This window comes from Saccostrea cucullata, unplaced genomic scaffold, assembly GCF_032062105.1.
Source record: "Saccostrea cucullata isolate Sc308-1 unplaced genomic scaffold, CSIRO_AGI_Scuc_v1 ctg18109, whole genome shotgun sequence".
In the NCBI taxonomy this organism is placed as follows: Eukaryota; Metazoa; Mollusca; class Bivalvia; order Ostreida; family Ostreidae; genus Saccostrea; species Saccostrea cuccullata.
In genome coordinates this window covers 2,231-9,412 of record NW_026921750.1, presented here as the reverse complement: position 1 = coordinate 9,412, position 7,182 = coordinate 2,231, and the positions used below count along the sequence as shown (strand labels likewise).

Genomic DNA, 7,182 nt, shown 5'->3' with positions numbered 1-7,182 from the left:
TATAAATAGTCATTTAAAAACGTATTGTTTGAATATCAGTGATAAGGACGTCAGAAGAGGCACGATTTAAAAAGCATCTCATCTTAATCGTCTCAATGTTTGTTACACATAAGGAGTTTGAAAACAGGAAGTATTTTGTACCCTTCCTTTTTAATATGGAAATGGAAAGGACAAGGTATATCGAATGTAAGTACTCTCTCTGTATTTAGATAAAATGTTTGCACTGGACATATATATATTTTTTATTTATAAATAAAAAAAATGGACCCTGAAGAGAACACTTTTACCTAATTTTGGCAATAAAATGTCTCTGACAAATAAAAATATAGCCCATACTTATGTTAAGGAAGTACAAAATTTATATAAATGTTTATGTGAAGAACGTCTATAGGACGTGAAGATTCAATTTTGAAATGTAACATGTACTCAAGTCTATTATCTACCAAAGAAACAGTGCACGTGTATTCATATAATATGAATCATTAAGAATTCTACGGTGACGGTCATTGCAGAGATAAAAGAAATGCCGAGGACTTTATTCTCCAATATATCACGAACGTCATCAAAACATTATCAGATCAGAAACACGTATCAAACGTGTGCAATTGAAATGAATATTTCACTGTAGAATGAAATACTTATTATGTTCCCCAAACGAAGTTGGGGAACATATTGTTTTTACTCTGTTTCTTATGTTTATTATTAGGGTCTTCCGCTTCCTTCGGAAGACCCTACTGTTATTCTACTGTTTCTTATTATTATTTTATTTTTTTTTTTCCCGTTCGATTTTTGACAGGCGATTTCTCAAAGACCTTTGGACTGATTTTTATGAAACTTTCAGGTTAGATACCTTGTAATTAAACCTATTTACACCTGTTTTCAATTTTTTGATGCATGCCTTTAATTGTGAGTTATTGCCCTTTAATTGGTAATTTTGATGTCTCGTTTCCACTAAAAATCTCAAGAACGACGTAAGATATTTACAAAAAAAGTGGAGAATTTGTAGCCAATACATTGTAGATGTGCAGAACGATAAAATTATAAGCTGATTTCCTAAAGTTTGGAAGCTAAAAAACGGCAAATTTCAGTAATTTTTTTCTTTGAATTTTTGCTACTTTTTGTGTAATAACTTTTAAACCGAGAATAATTTGGTTAGAAATATATAACAAAAGTTGTGGGTAATTACGAGAGCTTTCATATTTGATTAATGAAAAGGGGCTGGCCCCAAATTGGGGGTTAATAGCTATACCCCTTTTTTCTGATAGCTAAAAATATTGGTATATTATGAAAAAGTTTGACTAAATAATTTCAACTTATAAAATTTTGTCATTTGATATAAAAAAAAAAAACTTCCAGCTATATTTAATTGATTTTTTTATAAAACAAGTACATGTATGTGAGAAACCTTTCAGGAACAAGTTGTCATATAGCCAGCCAAGCCTTTACTGCATACATGTGCACATTTTTAGTTGATGCATCTAAAAGATATAGTTTTGATTGGTGTTTCTTTGTTTTCTTTTTATTCAAATAATTTTAAAATGTGATGATGTACACAACAATAATTAGTACCTAGTTTAGAGGATTTTTTCGCGTTGTTTGTAAACAACGCGCGGCTTGTGGGAAATAGGAAGGTACAAAAGACGCGATGTACTAAACACTGATTTGACCTGATTCAAATTTGTCTGTAAATGTTCCAAACAATTGAATTTTTGTATAGCATATGCCTCGAAGTCATAAAGTCTGTAAATAAGTAATTTAAAATACTCAATATTACCATTTAATTAAAAATTAAAACGTCAGGTAAATATCAGGTCTCTAGTATATCCCGTTTTTAATGTGCCCCTTCGAGTGACGTCGGACACATTTTTCCATGGTTTACAAACTGAAAATAGAATGATTTGTGAAAATGAACATTTTCTCACAAAGAATCCGTTTGTAGACATGTACACTCATTTAATCTGCAGAACGAAGTACTTTGTCACTTCTCTGGAACATTATTCTAAGCAGAATTATCCCGATTCATATATTCTAAGAATCTTGTGTGAATTGTTTACGAGGAAATTCTGACTGTCACATTAACAAGGATGAACACTCTTGACTCTGCTTCGGATTCCCCAGTGATAATTGTATCGAGTGATGAAAAGCTGACGGCGACATTTTAATGTATGATTGGCTTGGACCATTGGAATGAAGGTTAGAATATTTTTATTACTTAAAATTTACACTACTGATTACATGACAGTGACATACATTGATGTTATTAAAAATACACAGACACACCGATATATTATCTGTTTTACAGTTCAAGTCTCTGTTTACCTTGTAAACCCCACAGCTTTATATTTTATTTTTTTTAAATTTGAGGATGTAATTTCAACAGTCCTACTAACTATCATAGTGATCATACTCTATAATTCAAACTGCACTTAATGTTACAGAATATATTCAACTAATTATATATTGACAGTGTGACTGTAAGGGTAAGGGCAGATACTTATTTAGTTTTAATTTAGATTGTGCTTGTCAAGCCGCATTTGACATTTGGTGCATAAATGCTAGTGTTCACAGTGAGAGTTTATTAAATGTTTAATTCAATGAATTCACTGCTCATTAAATTATTCCCATTAGCTAATGTGAACATGAGTAAGGATAGCTAATTCAAATTAAATAGAAATGAATTTTGAATGTAGCTTAAACATTTTAAAAGAAGCTAAGCACCGTGGGTCCAAAGTACACTGCGGAAAAATTGTGTGGAGCAATGTGCAAGTCACAATCTTCTTTTGCCAAGGTCTTATCATAAGAGCTCGCATCATGGGCAGGAATTTGTGCTGCTGTCTGGACTCGCTATAAATAGATGTTCTAAAAAAGTTTAATTATTTAAATCAACTTTACTGACAAAAAAAGGACAAATATTGCTCAGTTAAATTGCAAAAGAAATTTGTTTAAAAAAATTGTAATCATAGAAAGTTTTTTTTTTGTTTGATAAGACTGCTGTAATGGTTTAATGTTTGTTTATTTGCCTTAATCATACATTTTTCAGTCATTTCATGGTCCCACCACTTGGGATGGTATTAGCTGCAAATATAGACTTGTACTCAGCACTTATTCCCTTTTAAGTTGAGATCCATTTTGTGCTAACACCTACCGTGACACAGAATTTTTGGTTTATGCAGTCTCATAGGAGTAACCTGTCTAAAGCATTTAGCAATGGGATTGGAACCTGCGACGTAAGGTTCAGCTTTTATTGATACTTTGATTTATAATATTTATTTGAGAATTTCACTATTCACATACTTAGAGATGTTGATATATATTGTTGAATAGCATCAATTTAGACCTTTACTTAGCTAAGTAAACATGTACTGTGAGGTTTTTAAGGTCTCATTCTTTTTATATGCCAGATGCATGTTAAGGAACATTACTGCATAAATGTTTTTGTCTTAAATTTGAAGCTCTTTCTAATTAGAGATATGTTAGTGTTAAACCTCTTCAAATTAGGGTAGACCTTTACTTTAAACTCAGCAATGAGTGTGTTGTGTGAACTTGTGTTAGCGAGACAGTGTGTTGCATGAATTTGTGTTAGCAAGGCAGTGTGTTTTGTGAACTTAATTGTGTTAGCTTGACAGTGGGTTGTGTGAATTTTGTTAGTTTAGATATGTTGCGTAAACTCGTGTTAGCGGGACAGGTGTTGTGTGAAATCGTGTAAAAAGTGTAAGTGTGACAGTGTGTTGTGTAAACTCGTGTTAGCTAGACAGAGTGTTGATTAAACTCAATTCTCAGACTTCGTGTTGTGTAAACTCGTGTTAGTGAGACTGCGTGTTGTGAAAACTCATGTTAGCGAGACTGCGTGTTGTGTAAACTCATGATGATGTTAGCGAGACAGCATGTTGTGTGAACTCTTATTAACGAGACAGCATGTTGTGTGAATTCGTGTTAGCGTGACAGTGTGTTGTGTGAACTTGTTATCCTGAAAATTTGTGTGTGAACTGGTGTTAGACAGATAGTATGTTGTGTGAACTGTGTTAGCGAGATTGCATATTGTGTAATCGTGTTAGCCAGACTGCGTGTTATGTGAACTCGTGTTAGCGATATTGCATGTTTTTTGAATTTGTGTTAGCGTGACAGTGTGTTGTGTGAACTCGTGTTAGCCTGACAGTGTGTTGTGTAAAATGGATTAGGATGACAGTGTGTTGTGTAAATGGTTTAGGATGACAGTGTGTTATGAAACAGCGTTTGGTGCGAACTTGTGTTAGTGAATATGAGACAGCCTTTTTTGTAATTCGTGTTAGCGTGACAGTGTGTTGTGTGAACTCGTGTTAGCCTGACAGTGTTTTGTGTGAAATGGTATTGAATGACAGTGTGATGTGTGAAATGGTATGAGGATGACAGTGTGTTATCGCAACAGCATTTGGTGCGAACATGTGTTAGTGAATAGTGAGACAGCCTGTTTTGTGACTTTGTGTTAGCGTGACAGTGTATTGTGTAAACTCGTGTTAGCGTGACAGTGTATTGTGTCTGTGTTAGTGAGACTGCGTGTTGTGTAAACTCATGTTAGCGTGACAGTGTTTTGTGGAATTCATCTAAGCGTGACAGTGTGTTGCGTGTACTTGTGTTAGCTAGACAGTGTTTTGTATGAACTCGTATTAGCGAGACTGCGTGTTGTGTAAAACTTGTGTTAGCAAGACAGCGTGTTGTGTGAATTGTGTTAGCGAGACAGGGGTTTTTGTGAATTTGTGTTAGCATGATAGTCAGTGTTGTGTGAACTCGTGTTAGCCTGATATTTTGTTGTGTGAAATTGTATTAGCGTGACAGTGTGTTGTGTGTTAGTGTGACAGCGTGTGGTGCGAACTTGTGTTAGTGCGAAAGTGTTTATCAGTGTTGTGATGGCGAGCGGTTATAGCCTAATGGCGTCTTTTGTGTCGGAAAGATGGCACGCTTTTATGAAAGTGCTATTGAGCTTTAGCAAGTGGCCCTATCTGGAAGCCTTTTAAAACGATAGTTCTCAGATATACAGTGAATTACCGGTATTTTTTCCCCATGAATTCAGCATTTACAGTTGCAATTACCTAGTTAGTAATCATAAGATAATGGTTTGCGAGTTTTAAAATTATGGTGTTCCAATATGTGAAGTTGCAGTGTGTTAGCATGTTAATTTCAAAGACTGCCACTCCAATGCAGCTTTAAAAAACGCGCTGCTGTGTTTACACAAAACAAAATATCATGCAAACACAACTCTAAACAATCTGTTGAGTGTTCTTCACTGCATGTTGGATTCAGTGTGCTGGCATATTATCACTGGACATGCTAGCACATTGTCACCTCGTGCTAGTATGTTGTCATAAATACTCTAGCACATTATCCTAAACCCACTAGTGAGATTACTTTGCACTTGTATGTTGTCTTATTAGGGGATAGCATAAATGACTGCCTTAATTGGTGTAAACTTCTTTTAATTGATGAAAGAGTACATTAAAATTTACAAATTATACACAGAAAATGTGCAAATCTTATCTCTCAATTTGATAATCTAATTTATAATCTCATGAATTGCACTTTTTATTAGTAAAAGAATTATAAATTAAAAAATTTCAATTTCTTTTGGATAGATGTGACTCATCTGAATACTGAATTTTGATACCAAGCATGACCATGATTTGCCAGAAGATCATCTGTTTGGATGTGACATGGAATAAACAGCATAGTGAAAATAAGTCAAGTTTTGGTTTGTGAAGACAATTTTTAAACACACTGTGTATCATTTTTAAATTTTAATTTGACAACATAAATCCACAAATATGAACATATCAATTGCTCTCGTTTTTCAAGTGAAAAAGTTTTTGTAAAGAAATACATGTACCAGTAATTACATTGGAATAAATGTTATTTTTAAAAATAATAATATTTTGTTTGTGTAGCATGTTGACCTCTTTATTAAGGTCTTCCCTTTCAAAGTTTAGACTATTAAGATAGATCCTCTGTCTTCAGCAGGAATATAAGATCTTGTTATACATGATTGTGTATTTTTTACAGTATAATGTAAAAAAATTGTTATTTTGGCACACACAACTAATTAAAGGCATAAACATGTGTATGATTCCAAAGGGAAATTTAGTACATAGGGCATGTACATGTAGTTTTCTAAAACAAGATTGAAGAGATGTCCAGTCGCATTTCAATGTCAAATCCCAAAAATGTGCCTGTTGCATACTTATTAGCCCATCTGAGCTAAAGGAACCAGTAAATTTTTTAAAAAAATAATTTTATCCATTTATAATTGTCTAAAATTTCACAATATCATTTTCCAGAACCAAAGTGAAACTTGGCACAGAGCATCCTTAGTGCAGGGGATTCAAATTGTTCTTATGCAGGGCAATACCTTCAAAGAGATTTGTTTCTTTAATGCTTTAAAAGTATTATTTTTAGCTTGTACAATATTTGGGGGAAATTTACTTTTGAATAAGTAAGCGTAGATATTCTTATTTTTGTTTATGTACAAGACTTTTCTTTGTACTTGATTTAGTGATTGCTGCATTCTGCCAAAGCCGCTAAAAAAAAATACACAGCCATATGTAATATGTTCACAATATACCTTTTAGAGAATTTTACACTCCTATTGAGGAACCAGTTGCTAGTGGAAAGCTTCAAATTCGAAACATACACAACACTTTCTTCGTTTTTATAAAAGTATTGTTCTACTTACTGATTGCAACTAATGAAGATTGTTTATCATTATTATAAATACATTTGGATTTTTTGAATTATTATATAATTTGTTTATTTTATTTACCTAGTTATATTGTATATTAAATGATTTTAAAGCCATTTTTAAGATGGTAAAGTAGCAAAACACTTATGTTTCTGTAGTATGACACGTTTCACAAAATAATTGAAAAACATGATATATCCGATATCAAAAGTCATAATATTGGAAGTTAAACTGTTGTGGATACGATTTCAAGAATGCTGTTAGAGAGAGTACCCTTTAGACCTCATGCTCACACCAAATTAAAGAATTCAAATAAGGGTTTTTGAGACAAATCGAAAAAAAAGAATGTTAGCAAAGTTGACAGTCTAGACAGAAACATTTAATCTTTTGCTTATCGCTAGGAAGGAAGACCCACTCGTTGCTTTGCAACGAGCTTTGCTCTAGTTATTATTATTATTATGTTCCCCAAACGAAGT

The 7,182-nt window shown here is 33.1% G+C and overlaps 1 long non-coding RNA gene across 1 annotated transcript; it reads left to right on the top strand.

Moving 5' to 3' along the window:
* The first annotated feature begins 2,152 nt into the window (after positions 1-2,152).
* On the top strand, positions 2,153-5,954 carry LOC134260681 (uncharacterized). Its single transcript, XR_009990604.1, has 3 exons — positions 2,153-2,193; positions 3,041-3,227; positions 5,607-5,954. It is a non-coding gene; the product is annotated as an uncharacterized LOC134260681 (long non-coding RNA).
* The last annotated feature ends 1,228 nt before the right edge of the window (positions 5,955-7,182 follow it).